This window comes from Rhinoderma darwinii, chromosome 1 (genome assembly GCF_050947455.1).
Source record: "Rhinoderma darwinii isolate aRhiDar2 chromosome 1, aRhiDar2.hap1, whole genome shotgun sequence".
In the NCBI taxonomy this organism is placed as follows: domain Eukaryota; kingdom Metazoa; phylum Chordata; class Amphibia; order Anura; family Rhinodermatidae; genus Rhinoderma; species Rhinoderma darwinii.
Window position 1 is genome coordinate 254081839 of NC_134687.1, and position 16229 is coordinate 254098067.

The window sequence follows — 16229 nt, forward strand, 5'->3', positions numbered from 1 at the left end:
ATCTAAACGACATAATAAAAAGTCAACCGCACCACGGATTCCCAGACAGTCTCCCACACTGGTACTAGCGAGGCCTTAAGCTGTGTAACTTCTGCGATCTGACAAGAGCAGGCACATTCAGCTTAGAATGGCCATTGACATTAAATGCTTTAATCCATAGTCCTTTTTAATCGATTGTGAAACAAAATCTAAACGACATAATAAAAATTCAACCGCTCCACGGATTCCCAGACAGTCTCCCACACTGGTACTAGCGAGGACTTAAGCTGTGTAACTTCTGCGATCTGACGAGAGCAGGCACATTCAGCTTAGAATGGCCATTGACGTTAAATCCTTTAATCCATAGTCCTATTTAATCTATTGTGAAACAAAATCTAAACGACATAATAAAAAGTCAACCGCACCACGGATTCCCAGACAGTCTCCCACACTGGTACTAGCGAGGCGTTAAGCTGTGTAACTTCTGCGATCTAACGAGAGCAGGCACATTCAGCTTAGAATGGCCATTGACGTTAAATGCTTTAATCCAAAGTCCTATTTAATCTATTGTGAAACAAAATCTAAACGACATAATCAAAAGTCAACCACACCACGGATTCCCAGACAGTCTCCCACACTGGTACTAGCGAGGCCTTAAGCTGTGTAACTTCTGCGATCTGACGAGAGCAGGCACATTCAGCTTAGAATGGCCATTGACATTAAATGCTTTAATCCATAGTACTTTTTAATCGATTGTGAAACAAAATCTAAACGACATAATAAAAAGTCAACCGCACCACGGATTCCCAGACAGTCTCCCACACTGGTACTAGCGAGGCCTTAAGCTGAGTAACTTCTGCGATCTGACGAGAGCAGGGACATTCAGCTTAGAATGGCCATTGACATTAAATGCTTTAATCCATAGTCCTTTTTAATCGATTGTGAAACAAAATCTAAACGACATAATAAAAAGTCAACCGCACCACGGATTCCCAGACAGTCTCCCACACTGGTACTAGCGAGTCCTTAAGCTGTGTAACTTCTGCGATCTGACGAGAGCAGGCACATTCAGCTTAGAATGGCCATTAACATTAAAAGCCTTAATCCATAGTCCTTTTTAATCGATTGTGAAACAAAATCTAAACTACATAATAAAAAGTCAACCGCAACACGGATTCCCAGACAGTCTCCCACACTGGTACTAGCGAGGCCTTAAGCTGTGTAACTTCTGCGATCTGACGAGAGCAGGCACATTCAGCTTAGAATGGCCATTGACATTAAAAGCCTTAATCCATAGTCCTATTTAATCTATTGTGAAACAAAATCTAAACAACATAGTAAAAAGTCAACCGCACCACGGATTCCCAGACAGTCTCCCACACTGGTACTAGCGAGGCCTTAAGCTGTGTAACTTCTGCGATCTGACGAGAGCAGGGACCTTCAGCTTAGAATGGCCATTGACATTAAATGCTTTAATCCATAGTCCTTTTTAATCGATTGTGAAACAAAATCTAAACGACATAATAAAAATTCAACCGCACCACGGATTCCCAGACAGTCTCCCACACTGGTACTAGCGAGGCCTTAAGCTGTGTAACTTCTGCGTTCTGACGAGAGCAGGCACATTCAGCTTAGAATGGCCATTGACGTTAAATGCTTTAATCCATAGTCCTATTTAATCTATTGTGAAACAAAATCTAAACGACATAATAAAAAGTCAACCGCACCATGGATTCCCAGACAGTCTCCCACACTGGTACTAGCGAGGCCTTAAGCTGTGTAACTTCTGCGATCTGACGAGAGCAGGCACATTCAGCTTAGAATGGCCATTGACATTAAATGCTTTAATCCATAGTCCTATTTAATCTATTGTGAAACAAAATCTAAACGACATAATAAAAAGTCAACCGCACCATGGATTCCCAGACAGTCTCCCACACTGGTACTAGCGAGGCGTTAAGCTGTGTAACTTCTGCGATCTAACAAGAGCAGGGATATTCAGCTTAGAATGGCCATTGACATTAAAGGCTTTAATCCATAGTCCTTTTTAATCGATTGTGAAACAAAATCTAAACGACACAATAAAAATTCAACCGCACCACGGATTCCCAGACAGTCTCCCACACTGGTACTAGCGAGGCCTTAAGCTGTGTAACTTCTGCGATCTGACGAGAGCAGGCACATTCAGTTTAGAATGGCCATTAACATTAAAAGCCTTAATCCATAGTCCTATTTAATCTATTGTGAAACAAAATCTAAACGACATAATAAAAAGTCAACCGCACCACGGATTCCCAGACAGTCTCCCACACTGGTACTAGCAAGGCGTTAAGCTGTGTAACTTCTGCGATCTAACAAGAGCAGGGACATTCAGCTTAGAATGGCCATTGACATTAAAGGCTTTAATCCATAGTCCTTTTTAATCGATTGTGAAACAAAATCTAAACGACACAATAAAAATTCAACCGCACCACGGATTCTCAGACAGTCTCCCACACTGGTACTAGCGAGGCCTTAAGCTGTGTAACTTCTGCGTTCTGACCAGAGCAGGCACATTCAGCTTAGAATGGCCATTGACGTTAAATGCTTTAATCCATAGTCCTATTTAATCTATTGTGAAACAAAATCTAAACGACATAATAAAAAGTCAACCGCACCACGGATTCCCAGACAGTCTCCCACACTGGTACTAGCGAGGCGTTAAACTGTGTAACTTCTGCGATCTAACAAGAGCAGGGACATTCAGCTTAGAATGGCCATTGACATTAAAGGCGTTAATCCATAGTCCTTTTTAATCGATTGTGAAACAAAATCTAAACGACACAATAAAAATTCAACCGCACCACGGATTCTCAGACAGTCTCCCACACTGGTACTAGCGAGGCCTTAAGCTGTGTAACTTCTGCGATCTGACGAGAGCAGGCACATTCAGCTTAGAATGGCCATTGACATTAAAAGCCTTAATCCATAGTCCTATTTAATCTATTGTGAAACAAAATCTAAACAACATAGTAAAAAGTCAACCGCACCACGGATTCCCAGACAGTCTCCCACACTGGTACTAGCGAGGCCTTAAGCTGTGTAACTTCTGCGATCTGACGAGAGCAGGGACCTTCAGCTTAGAATGGCCATTGACATTAAATGCTTTAATCCATAGTCCTTTTTAATCGATTGTGAAACAAAATCTAAACGACATAATAAAAATTCAACCGCACCACGGATTCCCAGACAGTCTCCCACACTGGTACTAGCGAGGCCTTAAGCTGTGTAACTTCTGCGTTCTGACGAGAGCAGGCACATTCAGCTTAGAATGGCCATTGACGTTAAATGCTTTAATCCATAGTCCTATTTAATCTATTGTGAAACAAAATCTAAACGACATAATAAAAAGTCAACCGCACCATGGATTCCCAGACAGTCTCCCACACTGGTACTAGCGAGGCCTTAAGCTGTGTAACTTCTGCGATCTGACGAGAGCAGGCACATTCAGCTTAGAATGGCCATTGACATTAAATGCTTTAATCCATAGTCCTATTTAATCTATTGTGAAACAAAATCTAAACGACATAATAAAAAGTCAACCGCACCATGGATTCCCAGACAGTCTCCCACACTGGTACTAGCGAGGCGTTAAGCTGTGTAACTTCTGCGATCTAACAAGAGCAGGGATATTCAGCTTAGAATGGCCATTGACATTAAAGGCTTTAATCCATAGTCCTTTTTAATCGATTGTGAAACAAAATCTAAACGACACAATAAAAATTCAACCGCACCACGGATTCCCAGACAGTCTCCCACACTGGTACTAGCGAGGCCTTAAGCTGTGTAACTTCTGCGATCTGACGAGAGCAGGCACATTCAGTTTAGAATGGCCATTAACATTAAAAGCCTTAATCCATAGTCCTATTTAATCTATTGTGAAACAAAATCTAAACGACATAATAAAAAGTCAACCGCACCACGGATTCCCAGACAGTCTCCCACACTGGTACTAGCAAGGCGTTAAGCTGTGTAACTTCTGCGATCTAACAAGAGCAGGGACATTCAGCTTAGAATGGCCATTGACATTAAAGGCTTTAATCCATAGTCCTTTTTAATCGATTGTGAAACAAAATCTAAACGACACAATAAAAATTCAACCGCACCACGGATTCTCAGACAGTCTCCCACACTGGTACTAGCGAGGCCTTAAGCTGTGTAACTTCTGCGTTCTGACCAGAGCAGGCACATTCAGCTTAGAATGGCCATTGACGTTAAATGCTTTAATCCATAGTCCTATTTAATCTATTGTGAAACAAAATCTAAACGACATAATAAAAAGTCAACCGCACCACGGATTCCCAGACAGTCTCCCACACTGGTACTAGCGAGGCGTTAAACTGTGTAACTTCTGCGATCTAACAAGAGCAGGGACATTCAGCTTAGAATGGCCATTGACATTAAAGGCGTTAATCCATAGTCCTTTTTAATCGATTGTGAAACAAAATCTAAACGACACAATAAAAATGTCAACCGCACCACGGATTCCCAGACAGTCTCCCACACTGGTACTAGCGAGGCCTTAAGCTGTGTAACTTCTGCGTTCTGACCAGAGCAGGCACATTCAGCTTAGAATGGCCATTGACATTAAAAGCCTTAATCCATAGTCCTATTTAATCTATTGTGAAACAAAATCTAAACAACATAATAAAAAGTCAACTGCACCACGGATTCCCAGACAGTCTCCCACACTGGTACTAGCAAGGTCTTAAGCTGTGTAACTTCTGCGATCTGACGAGAGCAGGGACATTCAGCTTAGAATGTCCATTGACATTAAATGCTTTAATCCATAGTCCTTTTTAATCGATTGTGAAACAAAATCTAAACGACATAATAAAAATTCAACCGCACCACGGATTACAAGACAGTCTCCCACACTGGTACTAGCGAGGCCTTAAGCTGTGTAACTGCTGCGTTCTGACGAGAGCAGGCACATTGAGCTTAGAATGGCCATTGACGTTAAATGCTTTAATCCATAGTCCTATTTAATCTATTGTGAAACAAAATCTAAACGACATAATAAAAAGTCAGCCGCACCACGGATTCCCAGACAGTCTCCCACACTGGTACTAGCGAGGCCTTAAGCTGTGTAACTTCTGCGATCTGACGAGAGCAGGCACATTCAGCTTAGAATGGCCATAGACATTAAATGCTTTAATCCATAGTCCTTTTTAATCGATTGTGAAACAAAATCTAAACAACATAATATAAAGTCAACCGCAACACGGATTCCCAGACAGTCTCCCACACTGGTACTAGCGAGGCCTTAAGCTGTGTAACTTCTGCGATCTGACGAGAGCAGGGACATTCAGCTTAGAATGGCCATTGACATCAAATGCTTTAATCCATAGTCCTTTTTAATCGATTGTGAAACAAAATCTAAACGACATAATAAAAATTCAACCACACCACGGATTCCCAGACAGTCTCCCACACTGGTACTAGCGAGGCCTTAAGCTGTGTAACTTCTGCGATCTGACGAGAGCAGGCACATTCAGCTTAGAATGGCCATAGACATTAAATGCTTTAATCCATAGTCCTTTTTAATCGATTGTGAAACAAAATCTAAACAACATAATATAAAGTCAACCGCACCACGGATTCCCAGACAGTCTCCCACACTGGTACTAGCGAGGCCTTAAGCTGTGTAACTTCTGCGATCTGACGAGAGCAGGGACATTCAGCTTAGAATGGCCATTGACATCAAATGCTTTACTCCATAGTCCTATTTAATCTATTGTGAAACAAAATCTAAACGACACAATAAAAAGTCAACCGCACCACGGATTCCCAGACAGTCTCCCACACTGGTACTAGCAAAGCCTTAAGCTGTGTAACTTCTGCGATCTGACGAGAGCAGGCACATTCAGCTTAGAATGGCCATTGACATTAAATGCTTTAATCCATAGTCCTTTTTAATCGATTGTGAAACAAAATCTAAACGACACAATAAAAATGTCAACCGCACCACGGATTCCCAGACAGTCTCCCACACTGGTACTAGCGAGGCCTTAAGCTGTGTAACTTCTGCGTTCTGACCAGAGCAGGCACATTCAGCTTAGAATGGCCATTGATATTAAAAGCCTTAATCCATAGTCCTATTTAATCTATTGTGAAACAAAATCTAAACAACATAATAAAAAGTCAACCGCACCACGGATTCCCAGACAGTCTCCCACACTGGTACTAGCGAGGTCTTAAGCTGTGTAACTTCTGCGATCTGACGAGAGCAGGGACATTCAGCTTAGAATGTCCATTGACATTAAATGCTTTAATCCATAGTCCTTTTTAATCGATTGTGAAACAAAATCTAAACGACATAATAAAAATTCAACCGCACCACGGATTCCAAGACAGTCTCCCACACTGGTACTAGCGAGGCCTTAAGCTGTGTAACTGCTGCGTTCTGACGAGAGCAGGCACATTGAGCTTAGAATGGCCATTGACGTTAAATGCTTTAATCCATAGTCCTATTTAATCTATTGTGAAACAAAATCTAAACGACATAATAAAAAGTCAGCCGCACCACGGATTCCCAGACAGTCTCCCACACTGGTACTAGCGAGGCCTTAAGCTGTGTAATTTCTGCGATCTGACGAGAGCAGGCACATTCAGCTTAGAATGGCCATAGACATTAAAGGCTTTAATCCATAGTCCTTTTTAATCGATTGTGAAACAAAATCTAAACAACATAATATAAAGTCAACCGCACCACGGATTCCCAGACAGTCTCCCACACTGGTACTAGCGAGGCCTTAAGCTGTGTAACTTCTGCGATCTGACGAGAGCAGGGACATTCAGCTTAGAATGGCCATTGACATCAAATGCTTTAATCCATAGTCCTTTTTAATCGATTGTGAAACAAAATCTAAACGACATAATAAAAATTCAACCACACCACGGATTCCCAGACAGTCTCCCACACTGGTACTAGCGAGGCCTTAAGCTGTGTAACTTCTGCGATCTGACGAGAGCAGGCACATTCAGCTTAGAATGGCCATTGACGTTAAATGCTTTACTCCATAGTCCTATTTAATCTATTGTGAAACAAAATGTAAACAACATAATAAAAAGTCAACCGCACCACGGATTCCCAGACAGTCTCCCACACTGGTACTAGCGAGGCGTTAAGCTGTGTAACTTCTGCAATCTAACGAGAGCTTGCACATTCAGCTTAGAATGGCCGTTGACATTAAATGCTTTAATCCATAGTCCTTTTTAATCGATTGTGAAACAAAATCTAAACGACATAATAAAAAGTCAACCACACCACGGATTCCCAGACAGTCTCCCACACTGGTACTAGCGAGGCCTTAAGCTGTGTAACTTCTGCGATCTGACGAGAGCAGGCACATTCAGCTTAGAATGGCCATTGACATTAAATGCTTTAATCCATAGTCCTTTTTAATCGATTGTGAAACAAAATCTAAACGACATAATAAAAAGTCAACCGCACCACGGATTCCCAGACAGTCTCCCACACTGGTACTTGCGAGGCCTTAAGCTGTGTAACTTCTGCGGTCTGACGAGAGGAGGCACATTCAGCTTAGAATGGCCATTGACATTAAATGCTTTAATCCATAGTCCTTTTTAATCGATTGTGAAACAAAATCTAAACGACATAATAAAAATTCAACCGCACCACGGATTCCCAGACAGTTTCCCACACTGGTACTAGCGAGGCCTTAAGCTGTGTAACTTCTGCGTTCTGACGAGAGCAGGCACATTCAGCTTAGAATGGCCATTGACGTTAAATGCTTTAATCCATAGTCCTATTTAATCTATTGTGAAACAAAATCTAAACGACATAATAAAAAGTCAACCGCACCACGGATTCCCAGACAGTCTCCCACACTGGTACTAGCAAAGCCTTAAGCTGTGTAACTTCTGCGATCTGACGAGAGCAGGCACATTCAGCTTAGAATGGCCATTGACATTAAATGCTTTAATCCATAGTCCTTTTTAATCGATTGTGAAACAAAATCTAAACGACATAATAAAAAGTCAACCGCACCACGGATTCCCAGACAGTCTCCCACACTGGTACTAGCGAGGCCTTAAGCTGTGTAACTTCTGCGGTCTGACGAGAGCAGGCACATTCAGCTTAGAATGGCCATTGACATTAAATGCTTTAATCCATAGTCCTATTTAATCTATTGTGAAACAAAATCTAAACAACATAATAAAAAGTCAACCGCACCACGGATTCCCAGACAGTCTCCACACTGGTACTAGCGAGGTCTTAAGCTGTGTAACTTCTGCGATCTGACGAGAGCAGGGACATTCAGCTTAGAATGTCCATTGACATTAAATGCTTTAATCCATAGTCCTTTTTAATCGATTGTGAAACAAAATCTAAACGACATAATAAAAATTCAACCGCACCACGGATTACAAGACAGTCTCCCACACTGGTACTAGCGAGGCCTTAAGCTGTGTAACTGCTGCGTTCTGACGAGAGCAGGTACATTCAGCTTAGAATGGCCATTGACGTTAAATGCTTTAATCCATAGTCCTATTTAATCTATTGTGAAACAAAATCTAAACGACATAATAAAAAGTCAACCGCACCACGGATTCCCAGACACTCTCCCACACTGGTACTAGCGAGGGCTTAAGCTGTGTAACTTCTGCGATCTAACGAGAGCAGGCACATTCAGCTTAGAATTGCCATTGACATTAAATGCTTTAATCCATAGTCCTTTTTAATCGATTGTGAAACAAAATCTAAACGACATAATAAAAAGTCTACCGCACCACGGATTCCCAAACAGCCTCCCACACTGGTACTAGCGAGGCCTTAAGCTGTGTAACATCTGCGTTCTGACGAGAGCAGGCACATTCAGCTTAGAATGGCCATTGACGTTAAATGCTTTAATCCATAGTCCTATTTAATCTATTGTGAAACAAAATCTAAACGACATAATAAAAAGTCAACCGCACCATGGATTCCCAGACAGTCTCCCACACTGGTACTAGCGAGGCCTTAAGCTGTGTAATTTCTGCGATCTGACGAGAGCAGGCACATTCAGCTTAGAATGGCCATTGACATTAAATGCTTTAATCCATAGTCCTTTTTAATCGATTGTGAAACAAAATCTAAACGACATAATAAAAAGTCAACCGCACCACGGATTCCCAGACAGTCTCCCACACTGGTACTAGCGAGGCCTTAAGCTGTGTAACTTCTGCGTTCTGACGAGAGCAGGCACATTCAGCTTAGAATGGCCATTGACGTTAAATGCTTTAATCCATAGTCCTATTTAATCTATTGTGAAACAAAATCTAAACGACATAATAAAAAGTCAACCGCACCACGGATTCCCAGACAGTCTCCCACACTGGTACTAGCGAGGCCTTAAGCTGTGTAACTTCTGCGATCTGACGAGAGCAGGCACATTCAGCTTAGAATGGCCATTGACATTAAATGCTTTAATCCATAGTCCTTTTTAATCGATTGTGAAACAAAATCTAAACGACATAATAAAAATTCAACCGCTCCACGGATTGCCAGACAGTCTCCCACACTGGTACTAGCGAGGACTTAAGCTGTGTAACTTCTGCGATCTGACGAGAGTAGGCACATTCAGCTTAGAATGGCCATTGACGTTAAATCCTTTAATCCATAGTCCTATTTAATCTATTGTGAAACAAAATCTAAACGACATAATAAAAAGTCAACCGCACCACGGATTCCCAGACAGTCTCCCACACTGGTACTAGCGAGGCGTTAAGCTGTGTAACTTCTGCGATCTAACGAGAGCAGGCACATTCAGCTTAGAATGGCCATTGACGTTAAATGCTTTAATCCAAAGTCCTATTTAATCTATTGTGAAACAAAATCTAAACGACATAATCAAAAGTCAACCACACCACGGATTCACAGACAGTCTCCCACACTGGTACTAGCGAGGCCTTAAGCTGTGTAACTTCTGCGATCTGACGAGAGCAGGCACATTCAGCTTAGAATGGCCATTGACATTAAACGCTTTAATCCATAGTACTTTTTAATCGATTGTGAAACAAAATCTAAACGACATAATAAAAAGTCAACCGCACCACGGATTCCCAGACAGTCTCCCACACTGGTACTAGCGAGGCCTTAAGCTGTGTAACTTCTGCGATCTGACGAGAGCAGGAACATTCAGCTTAGAATGGCCATTGACATTAAATGCTTTAATCCATAGTCCTTTTTAATCGATTGTGAAACAAAATCTAAACGACATAATAAAAAGACAACCGCACCACGGATTCCCAGACAGTCTCCCACACTGGTACTAGCGAGTCCTTAAGCTGTGTAACTTCTGCGATCTGACGAGAGCAGGCACATTCAGCTTAGAATGGCCATTAACATTAAAAGCCTTAATCCATAGTCCTTTTTAATCGATTGTGAAACAAAATCTAAACTACATGATAAAAAGTCAACCGCACCACGGATTCCCAGACAGTCTCCCACACTGGTACTAGCGAGGCCTTAAGCTGTGTAACTTCTGCGATCTGACGAGAGCAGGCACATTCAGCTTAGAATGGCCATTGACGTTAAATGCTTTAATCCATAGTCCTATTTAATCGATTGTGAAACAAAATCTAAACGACACAATAAAAATGTCAACCGCACCACGGATTCCCAGACAGTCTCCCACACTGGTACTAGCGAGGCCTTAAGCTGTGTAACTTCTGCGTTCTGACCAGAGCAGGCACATTCAGCTTAGAATGGCCATTGACATTAAAAGCCTTAATCCATAGTCCTATTTAATCTATTGTGAAACAAAATCTAAACAACATAATAAAAAGTCAACCGCACCACGGATTCCCAGACAGTCTCCCACACTGGTACTAGCGAGGTCTTAAGCTGTGTAACTTCTGCGATCTGATGAGAGCAGGGACATTCAGCTTAGAATGTCCATTGACATTAAATGCTTTAATCCATAGTCCTTTTTAATCGATTGTGAAACAAAATCTAAACGACATAATAAAAATTCAACCGCACCACGGATTCCAAGACAGTCTCCCACACTGGTACTAGCGAGGCCTTAAGCTGTGTAACTGCTGCGTTCTGACGAGAGCAGGCACATTGAGCTTAGAATGGCCATTGACGTTAAATGCTTTAATCCATAGTCCTATTTAATCTATTGTGAAACAAAATCTAAACGACATAATAAAAAGTCAGCCGCACCACGGATTCCCAGACAGTCTCCCACACTGGTACTAGCGAGGCCTTAAGCTGTGTAACTTCTGCGATCTGACGAGAGCAGGCACATTCAGCTTAGAATGGCCATAGACATTAAATGCTTTAATCCATAGTCCTTTTTAATCGATTGTGAAACAAAATCTAAACAACATAATATAAAGTCAACCGCACCACGGATTCCCAGACAGTCTCCCACACTGGTACTAGCGAGGCCTTAAGCTGTGTAACTTCTGCGATCTGACGAGAGCAGGGACATTCAGCTTAGAATGGCCATTGACATCAAATGCTTTAATCCATAGTCCTTTTTAATCGATTGTGAAACAAAATCTAAACGACATAATAAAAATTCAACCACACCACGGATTCCCAGACAGTCTCCCACACTGGTACTAGCGAGGCCTTAAGCTGTTTAACTTCTGCGATCTGACGAGAGCAGGCACATTCAGCTTAGAATGGCCATTGACGTTAAATGCTTTACTCCATAGTCCTATTTAATCTATTGTGAAACAAAATGTAAACGACATAATAAAAAGTCAACCGCACCACGGATTCCCAGACAGTCTCCCACACTGGTACTAGCGAGGCGTTAAGCTGTGTAACTTCTGCAATCTAACGAGAGCTTGCACATTCAGCTTAGAATGGCCATTGACATTAAATGCTTTAATCCATAGTCCTTTTTAATCGATTGTGAAACAAAATCTAAACGACATAATAAAAAGTCAACCACACCACGGATTCCCAGACAGTCTCCCACACTGATACTAGCGAGGCCTTAAGCTGTGTAACTTCTGCGATCTGACGAGAGCAGGCACATTCAGCTTAGAATGGCCATTGACATTAAAAGCCTTAATCCATAGTCCTATTTAATTTATTGTGAAACAAAATCTAAACAACATAATAAAAAGTCAACTGCACCACGTATTCCCAGACAGTCTCCCACACTGGTACTAGCGAGGCCTTAAGCTGTGTGACTTCTGCGATCTGACGAGAACAGGGACATTCAGCTTCGAATGGCCATTGACATTAAATGCTTTAATACATAGTCCTTTTTAATCGATTGTGAAACAAAATCTAAACGACATAATAAAAATTCAACCGCACCACGGATTCCCAGACAGTTTCCCACACTGGTACTAGCGAGGCCTTAAGCTGTGTAACTTCTGCGTTCTGACGAGAGCAGGCACAATCAGCTTAGAATGGCCATTGACGTTAAATGCTTTAATCCATAGTCCTATTTAATCTATTGTGAAACAAAATCTAAACGACATAATAAAAAGTCAACCGCACCACGGATTCCCAGACAGTCTCCCACACTGGTACTAGCAAAGCCTTAAGCTGTGTAACTTCTGCGATCTGACGAGAGCAGGCACATTCAGCTTAGAATGGCCATTGACATTAAATGGTTTAATCCATAGTCCTTTTTAATCGATTGTGAAACAAAATCTAAACGACATAATAAAAAGTCAACCGCACCACGGATTCCCAGACAGTCTCCCACACTGGTACTTGCGAGGCCTTAAGCTGTGTAACTTCTGCGGTCTGACGAGAGGAGGCACATTCAGCTTAGAATGGCCATTGACATTAAATGCTTTAATCCATAGTCCTTTTTAATCGATTGTGAAACAAAATCTAAACGACATAATAAAAATTCAACCGCACCACGGATTCCCAGACAGTTTCCCACACTGGTACTAGCGAGGCCTTAAGCTGTGTAACTTCTGCGTTCTGACGAGAGCAGGCACATTCAGCTTAGAATGGCCATTGACGTTAAATGCTTTAATCCATAGTCCTATTTAATCTATTGTGAAACAAAATCTAAACGACATAATAAAAAGTCAACCGCACCACGGATTCCCAGACAGTCTCCCACACTGGTACTAGCAAAGCCTTAAGCTGTGTAACTTCTGCGATCTGACGAGAGCAGGCACATTCAGCTTAGAATGGCCATTGACATTAAATGCTTTAATCCATAGTCCTTTTTAATCGATTGTGAAACAAAATCTAAACGACATAATAAAAAGTCAACCGCACCACGGATTCCCAGACAGTCTCCCACACTGGTACTAGCGAGGCCTTAAGCTGTGTAACTTCTGCGGTCTGACGAGAGCAGGCACATTCAGCTTAGAATGGCCATTGACATTAAATGCTTTAATCCATAGTCCTTTTTAATCGATTGTGAAACAAAATCTAAACAACATAATAAAAACACAACCGCACCACGGATTCCCAGACAGTCTCCCACACTGGTACTAGCAAGGCCTTAAGCTGTGTAACTTCTGCGATCTGACGAGAGCAGGGACATTCAGCTTAGAATGGCCATTGCCATTAAATGCTTTAATCCATAGTCCTTTTTAATCGATTGTGAAACAAAATCTAAACGACATAATAAAAATTCAACCGCACCACAGATTCCCAGACAGTCTCCCACACTGGTACTAGCGAGGCCTTAAGCTGTGTAACTTCTGCGATCTGACGAGAGCAGGCACATTCAGCTTAGAATGGCCATTGACGTTAAATGCTTTAATCCATAGTCCTATTTAATCTATTGTGAAACAAAATCTAAACGACATAATAAAAAGTCAACCGCACCACGGATTCCCAGACACTCTCCCACACTGGTACTAGCGAGGGCTTAAGCTGTGTAACTTCTGCGATCTAACGAGAGCAGGCACATTCAGCTTAGAATTGCCATTGACATTAAATGCTTTAATCCATAGTCCTTTTTAATCGATTGTGAAACAAAATCTAAACGACATAATAAAAAGTCTACCGCACCACGGATTCCCAGACAGCCTCCCACACTGGTACTAGCGAGGCCTTAAGCTGTGTAACTTCTGCGTTCTGACGAGAGCAGGCACATTCAGCTTAGAATGGCCATTGACGTTAAATGCTTTAATCCATAGTCCTATTTAATCTATTGTGAAACAAAATCTAAACGACATAATAAAAAGTCAACCGCACCATGGATTCCCAGACAGTCTCCCACACTGGTACTAGCGAGGCCTTAAGCTGTGTAATTTCTGCGATCTGACGAGAGCAGGCACATTCAGCTTAGAATGGCCATTGACATTAAATGCTTTAATCCATAGTCCTTTTTAATCGATTGTGAAACAAAATCTAAACGACATAATAAAAAGTCAACCGCACCACGGATTCCCAGACAGTCTCCCACACTGGTACTAGCGAGGCCTTAAGCTGTGTAACTTCTGCGTTCTGACGAGAGCAGGCACATTCAGCTTAGAATGGCCATTGACGTTAAATGCTTTAATCCATAGTCCTATTTAATCTATTGTGAAACAAAATCTAAACGACATAATAAAAAGTCAACCGCACCACGGATTCCCAGACAGTCTCCCACACTGGTACCAGCGAGGCCTTAAGCTGTGTAACTTCTGCGATCTGACGAGAGCAGGCACATTCAGCTTAGAATGGCCATTGACATTAAATGCTTTAATCCATAGTCCTTTTTAATCGATTGTGAAACAAAATCTAAACGACATAATAAAAATTCAACCGCTCCACGGATTCCCAGACAGTTTCCCACACTGGTACTAGCGAGGACTTAAGCTGTGTAACTTCTGCGATCTGACGAGAGCAGGCACATTCAGCTTAGAATGGCCATTGACGTTAAATCCTTTAATCCATAGTCCTATTTAATCTATTGTGAAACAAAATCTAAACGACATAATAAAAAGTCAACCGCACCACGGATTCCCAGACAGTCTCCCACACTGGTACTAGCGAGGCGTTAAGCTGTGTAACTTCTGCGATCTAACGAGAGCAGGCACATTCAGCTTAGAATGGCCATTGACGTTAAATGCTTTAATCCAAAGTCCTATTTAATCTATTGTGAAACAAAATCTAAACGACATAATCAAAAGTCAACCACACCACGGATTCCCAGACAGTCTCCCACACTGGTACTAGCGAGGCCTTAAGCTGTGTAACTTCTGCGATCTGACGAGAGCAGGCACATTCAGCTTAGAATGGCCATTGACATTAAATGCTTTAATCCATAGTACTTTTTAATCGATTGTGAAACAAAATCTAAACGACATAATAAAAAGTCAACCGCACCACGGATTCCCAGACAGTCTCCCAGACTGGTACTAGCGAGGCCTTAAGCTGTGTAACTTCTGCGATCTGACGAGAGCAGGGACATTCAGCTTAGAATGGCCATTGACATTAAATGCTTTAATCCATAGTCCTTTTTAATCGATTGTGAAACAAAATCTAAACGACATAATAAAAAGTCAACCGCACCACGGATTCCCAGACAGTCTCCCACACTGGTACTAGCGAGGCCTTAAGCTGTGTAACTTCTGCGATCTGACAAGAGCAGGCACATTCAGCTTAGAATGGCCATTGACATTAAAAGCCTTAATCCATAGTCCTATTTAATCTATTGTGAAACAAAATCTAAACAACATAGTAAAAAGTCAACCGCACCACGGATTCCCAGACAGTCTCCCACACTGGTACTAGCGAGGCCTTAAGCTGTGTAACTTCTGCGATCTGACGAGAGCAGGGACCTTCAGCTTAGAATGGCCATTGACATTAAATGCTTTAATCCATAGTCCTTTTTAATCGATTGTGAAACAAAATCTAAACGACATAATAAAAATTCAACCGCACCACGGATTCCCAGACAGTCTCCCACACTGGTACTAGCGAGGCCTTAAGCTGTGTTACTTCTGCGTTCTGACGAGAGCAGGCACATTCAGCTTAGAATGGCCATTGACGTTAAATGCTTTAATCCATAGTCCTATTTAATCTATTGTGAAACAAAATCTAAACGACATAATAAAAAGTCAACCGCACCATGGATTCCCAGACAGTCTCCCACACTGGTACTAGCGAGGCCTTAAGCTGTGTAACTTCTGCGATCTGACGAGAGCAGGCACATTCAGCTTAGAATGGCCATTGACATTAAATGCTTTAATCCATAGTCCTATTTAATCTATTGTGAAACAAAATCTAAACGACATAATAAAAAGTCAACCGCACCATGGATTCCCAG

At 41.8% G+C, this 16229-nt stretch overlaps 74 pseudogenes; all 74 read right to left on the bottom strand.

The window, feature by feature from the left end:
- Positions 1-20: 20 nt before the first annotated feature.
- Positions 21-139, bottom strand: LOC142737155 (5S ribosomal RNA; annotated as a pseudogene).
- A 67-nt stretch (positions 140-206) lies between these two features.
- LOC142674991 (5S ribosomal RNA) lies at positions 207-325 on the bottom strand (annotated as a pseudogene).
- Positions 326-392: 67 nt separating this feature from the next.
- LOC142680971 (5S ribosomal RNA) lies at positions 393-511 on the bottom strand (annotated as a pseudogene).
- Positions 512-578: 67 nt separating this feature from the next.
- LOC142733035 (5S ribosomal RNA) lies at positions 579-697 on the bottom strand (annotated as a pseudogene).
- A 67-nt stretch (positions 698-764) lies between these two features.
- LOC142735791 (5S ribosomal RNA) lies at positions 765-883 on the bottom strand (annotated as a pseudogene).
- A 67-nt stretch (positions 884-950) lies between these two features.
- Positions 951-1069, bottom strand: LOC142685860 (5S ribosomal RNA; annotated as a pseudogene).
- A 67-nt stretch (positions 1070-1136) lies between these two features.
- Positions 1137-1255, bottom strand: LOC142667286 (5S ribosomal RNA; annotated as a pseudogene).
- A 67-nt stretch (positions 1256-1322) lies between these two features.
- Positions 1323-1441, bottom strand: LOC142735706 (5S ribosomal RNA; annotated as a pseudogene).
- Positions 1442-1508: 67 nt separating this feature from the next.
- LOC142735288 (5S ribosomal RNA) lies at positions 1509-1627 on the bottom strand (annotated as a pseudogene).
- A 67-nt stretch (positions 1628-1694) lies between these two features.
- On the bottom strand, positions 1695-1813 carry LOC142737301 (5S ribosomal RNA; annotated as a pseudogene).
- Positions 1814-2066: 253 nt separating this feature from the next.
- Positions 2067-2185, bottom strand: LOC142692499 (5S ribosomal RNA; annotated as a pseudogene).
- A 253-nt stretch (positions 2186-2438) lies between these two features.
- Positions 2439-2557, bottom strand: LOC142704718 (5S ribosomal RNA; annotated as a pseudogene).
- A 253-nt stretch (positions 2558-2810) lies between these two features.
- On the bottom strand, positions 2811-2929 carry LOC142674838 (5S ribosomal RNA; annotated as a pseudogene).
- A 67-nt stretch (positions 2930-2996) lies between these two features.
- On the bottom strand, positions 2997-3115 carry LOC142735707 (5S ribosomal RNA; annotated as a pseudogene).
- A 67-nt stretch (positions 3116-3182) lies between these two features.
- Positions 3183-3301, bottom strand: LOC142735299 (5S ribosomal RNA; annotated as a pseudogene).
- Positions 3302-3368: 67 nt separating this feature from the next.
- On the bottom strand, positions 3369-3487 carry LOC142737302 (5S ribosomal RNA; annotated as a pseudogene).
- Positions 3488-3740: 253 nt separating this feature from the next.
- LOC142692510 (5S ribosomal RNA) lies at positions 3741-3859 on the bottom strand (annotated as a pseudogene).
- A 253-nt stretch (positions 3860-4112) lies between these two features.
- LOC142704740 (5S ribosomal RNA) lies at positions 4113-4231 on the bottom strand (annotated as a pseudogene).
- A 254-nt stretch (positions 4232-4485) lies between these two features.
- LOC142737441 (5S ribosomal RNA) lies at positions 4486-4604 on the bottom strand (annotated as a pseudogene).
- A 67-nt stretch (positions 4605-4671) lies between these two features.
- LOC142704069 (5S ribosomal RNA) lies at positions 4672-4790 on the bottom strand (annotated as a pseudogene).
- A 253-nt stretch (positions 4791-5043) lies between these two features.
- LOC142668567 (5S ribosomal RNA) lies at positions 5044-5162 on the bottom strand (annotated as a pseudogene).
- A 67-nt stretch (positions 5163-5229) lies between these two features.
- On the bottom strand, positions 5230-5348 carry LOC142678299 (5S ribosomal RNA; annotated as a pseudogene).
- A 67-nt stretch (positions 5349-5415) lies between these two features.
- LOC142686698 (5S ribosomal RNA) lies at positions 5416-5534 on the bottom strand (annotated as a pseudogene).
- A 67-nt stretch (positions 5535-5601) lies between these two features.
- On the bottom strand, positions 5602-5720 carry LOC142727182 (5S ribosomal RNA; annotated as a pseudogene).
- Positions 5721-5787: 67 nt separating this feature from the next.
- LOC142737336 (5S ribosomal RNA) lies at positions 5788-5906 on the bottom strand (annotated as a pseudogene).
- A 68-nt stretch (positions 5907-5974) lies between these two features.
- LOC142678455 (5S ribosomal RNA) lies at positions 5975-6093 on the bottom strand (annotated as a pseudogene).
- Positions 6094-6160: 67 nt separating this feature from the next.
- LOC142688019 (5S ribosomal RNA) lies at positions 6161-6279 on the bottom strand (annotated as a pseudogene).
- Positions 6280-6346: 67 nt separating this feature from the next.
- LOC142708556 (5S ribosomal RNA) lies at positions 6347-6465 on the bottom strand (annotated as a pseudogene).
- Positions 6466-6532: 67 nt separating this feature from the next.
- Positions 6533-6651, bottom strand: LOC142666578 (5S ribosomal RNA; annotated as a pseudogene).
- Positions 6652-6718: 67 nt separating this feature from the next.
- Positions 6719-6837, bottom strand: LOC142727193 (5S ribosomal RNA; annotated as a pseudogene).
- A 67-nt stretch (positions 6838-6904) lies between these two features.
- Positions 6905-7023, bottom strand: LOC142666480 (5S ribosomal RNA; annotated as a pseudogene).
- Positions 7024-7276: 253 nt separating this feature from the next.
- Positions 7277-7395, bottom strand: LOC142733046 (5S ribosomal RNA; annotated as a pseudogene).
- Positions 7396-7462: 67 nt separating this feature from the next.
- On the bottom strand, positions 7463-7581 carry LOC142701076 (5S ribosomal RNA; annotated as a pseudogene).
- Positions 7582-7648: 67 nt separating this feature from the next.
- Positions 7649-7767, bottom strand: LOC142737400 (5S ribosomal RNA; annotated as a pseudogene).
- A 67-nt stretch (positions 7768-7834) lies between these two features.
- Positions 7835-7953, bottom strand: LOC142737337 (5S ribosomal RNA; annotated as a pseudogene).
- A 67-nt stretch (positions 7954-8020) lies between these two features.
- On the bottom strand, positions 8021-8139 carry LOC142728742 (5S ribosomal RNA; annotated as a pseudogene).
- A 252-nt stretch (positions 8140-8391) lies between these two features.
- Positions 8392-8510, bottom strand: LOC142707599 (5S ribosomal RNA; annotated as a pseudogene).
- A 253-nt stretch (positions 8511-8763) lies between these two features.
- LOC142681981 (5S ribosomal RNA) lies at positions 8764-8882 on the bottom strand (annotated as a pseudogene).
- Positions 8883-8949: 67 nt separating this feature from the next.
- On the bottom strand, positions 8950-9068 carry LOC142737051 (5S ribosomal RNA; annotated as a pseudogene).
- Positions 9069-9135: 67 nt separating this feature from the next.
- Positions 9136-9254, bottom strand: LOC142726301 (5S ribosomal RNA; annotated as a pseudogene).
- A 67-nt stretch (positions 9255-9321) lies between these two features.
- LOC142700095 (5S ribosomal RNA) lies at positions 9322-9440 on the bottom strand (annotated as a pseudogene).
- Positions 9441-9693: 253 nt separating this feature from the next.
- LOC142680982 (5S ribosomal RNA) lies at positions 9694-9812 on the bottom strand (annotated as a pseudogene).
- Positions 9813-9879: 67 nt separating this feature from the next.
- Positions 9880-9998, bottom strand: LOC142665459 (5S ribosomal RNA; annotated as a pseudogene).
- A 67-nt stretch (positions 9999-10065) lies between these two features.
- LOC142715721 (5S ribosomal RNA) lies at positions 10066-10184 on the bottom strand (annotated as a pseudogene).
- Positions 10185-10251: 67 nt separating this feature from the next.
- Positions 10252-10370, bottom strand: LOC142702151 (5S ribosomal RNA; annotated as a pseudogene).
- A 67-nt stretch (positions 10371-10437) lies between these two features.
- LOC142700227 (5S ribosomal RNA) lies at positions 10438-10556 on the bottom strand (annotated as a pseudogene).
- Positions 10557-10624: 68 nt separating this feature from the next.
- Positions 10625-10743, bottom strand: LOC142737442 (5S ribosomal RNA; annotated as a pseudogene).
- A 67-nt stretch (positions 10744-10810) lies between these two features.
- On the bottom strand, positions 10811-10929 carry LOC142675334 (5S ribosomal RNA; annotated as a pseudogene).
- A 67-nt stretch (positions 10930-10996) lies between these two features.
- On the bottom strand, positions 10997-11115 carry LOC142708568 (5S ribosomal RNA; annotated as a pseudogene).
- A 67-nt stretch (positions 11116-11182) lies between these two features.
- LOC142668578 (5S ribosomal RNA) lies at positions 11183-11301 on the bottom strand (annotated as a pseudogene).
- Positions 11302-11368: 67 nt separating this feature from the next.
- On the bottom strand, positions 11369-11487 carry LOC142727204 (5S ribosomal RNA; annotated as a pseudogene).
- A 67-nt stretch (positions 11488-11554) lies between these two features.
- Positions 11555-11673, bottom strand: LOC142717175 (5S ribosomal RNA; annotated as a pseudogene).
- A 253-nt stretch (positions 11674-11926) lies between these two features.
- On the bottom strand, positions 11927-12045 carry LOC142738451 (5S ribosomal RNA; annotated as a pseudogene).
- Positions 12046-12112: 67 nt separating this feature from the next.
- LOC142695623 (5S ribosomal RNA) lies at positions 12113-12231 on the bottom strand (annotated as a pseudogene).
- A 67-nt stretch (positions 12232-12298) lies between these two features.
- On the bottom strand, positions 12299-12417 carry LOC142666060 (5S ribosomal RNA; annotated as a pseudogene).
- Positions 12418-12484: 67 nt separating this feature from the next.
- On the bottom strand, positions 12485-12603 carry LOC142737338 (5S ribosomal RNA; annotated as a pseudogene).
- Positions 12604-12670: 67 nt separating this feature from the next.
- LOC142701087 (5S ribosomal RNA) lies at positions 12671-12789 on the bottom strand (annotated as a pseudogene).
- Positions 12790-12856: 67 nt separating this feature from the next.
- LOC142737401 (5S ribosomal RNA) lies at positions 12857-12975 on the bottom strand (annotated as a pseudogene).
- Positions 12976-13042: 67 nt separating this feature from the next.
- Positions 13043-13161, bottom strand: LOC142737340 (5S ribosomal RNA; annotated as a pseudogene).
- Positions 13162-13228: 67 nt separating this feature from the next.
- On the bottom strand, positions 13229-13347 carry LOC142728747 (5S ribosomal RNA; annotated as a pseudogene).
- Positions 13348-13414: 67 nt separating this feature from the next.
- On the bottom strand, positions 13415-13533 carry LOC142689194 (5S ribosomal RNA; annotated as a pseudogene).
- A 67-nt stretch (positions 13534-13600) lies between these two features.
- Positions 13601-13719, bottom strand: LOC142738301 (5S ribosomal RNA; annotated as a pseudogene).
- A 253-nt stretch (positions 13720-13972) lies between these two features.
- LOC142736084 (5S ribosomal RNA) lies at positions 13973-14091 on the bottom strand (annotated as a pseudogene).
- A 67-nt stretch (positions 14092-14158) lies between these two features.
- LOC142737052 (5S ribosomal RNA) lies at positions 14159-14277 on the bottom strand (annotated as a pseudogene).
- A 67-nt stretch (positions 14278-14344) lies between these two features.
- On the bottom strand, positions 14345-14463 carry LOC142726423 (5S ribosomal RNA; annotated as a pseudogene).
- Positions 14464-14530: 67 nt separating this feature from the next.
- LOC142735891 (5S ribosomal RNA) lies at positions 14531-14649 on the bottom strand (annotated as a pseudogene).
- A 67-nt stretch (positions 14650-14716) lies between these two features.
- Positions 14717-14835, bottom strand: LOC142693125 (5S ribosomal RNA; annotated as a pseudogene).
- Positions 14836-14902: 67 nt separating this feature from the next.
- On the bottom strand, positions 14903-15021 carry LOC142680993 (5S ribosomal RNA; annotated as a pseudogene).
- A 67-nt stretch (positions 15022-15088) lies between these two features.
- LOC142733057 (5S ribosomal RNA) lies at positions 15089-15207 on the bottom strand (annotated as a pseudogene).
- Positions 15208-15274: 67 nt separating this feature from the next.
- On the bottom strand, positions 15275-15393 carry LOC142735589 (5S ribosomal RNA; annotated as a pseudogene).
- Positions 15394-15460: 67 nt separating this feature from the next.
- Positions 15461-15579, bottom strand: LOC142737156 (5S ribosomal RNA; annotated as a pseudogene).
- A 67-nt stretch (positions 15580-15646) lies between these two features.
- On the bottom strand, positions 15647-15765 carry LOC142735709 (5S ribosomal RNA; annotated as a pseudogene).
- Positions 15766-15832: 67 nt separating this feature from the next.
- Positions 15833-15951, bottom strand: LOC142737913 (5S ribosomal RNA; annotated as a pseudogene).
- Positions 15952-16018: 67 nt separating this feature from the next.
- LOC142737303 (5S ribosomal RNA) lies at positions 16019-16137 on the bottom strand (annotated as a pseudogene).
- Positions 16138-16229: the final 92 nt, after the last annotated feature.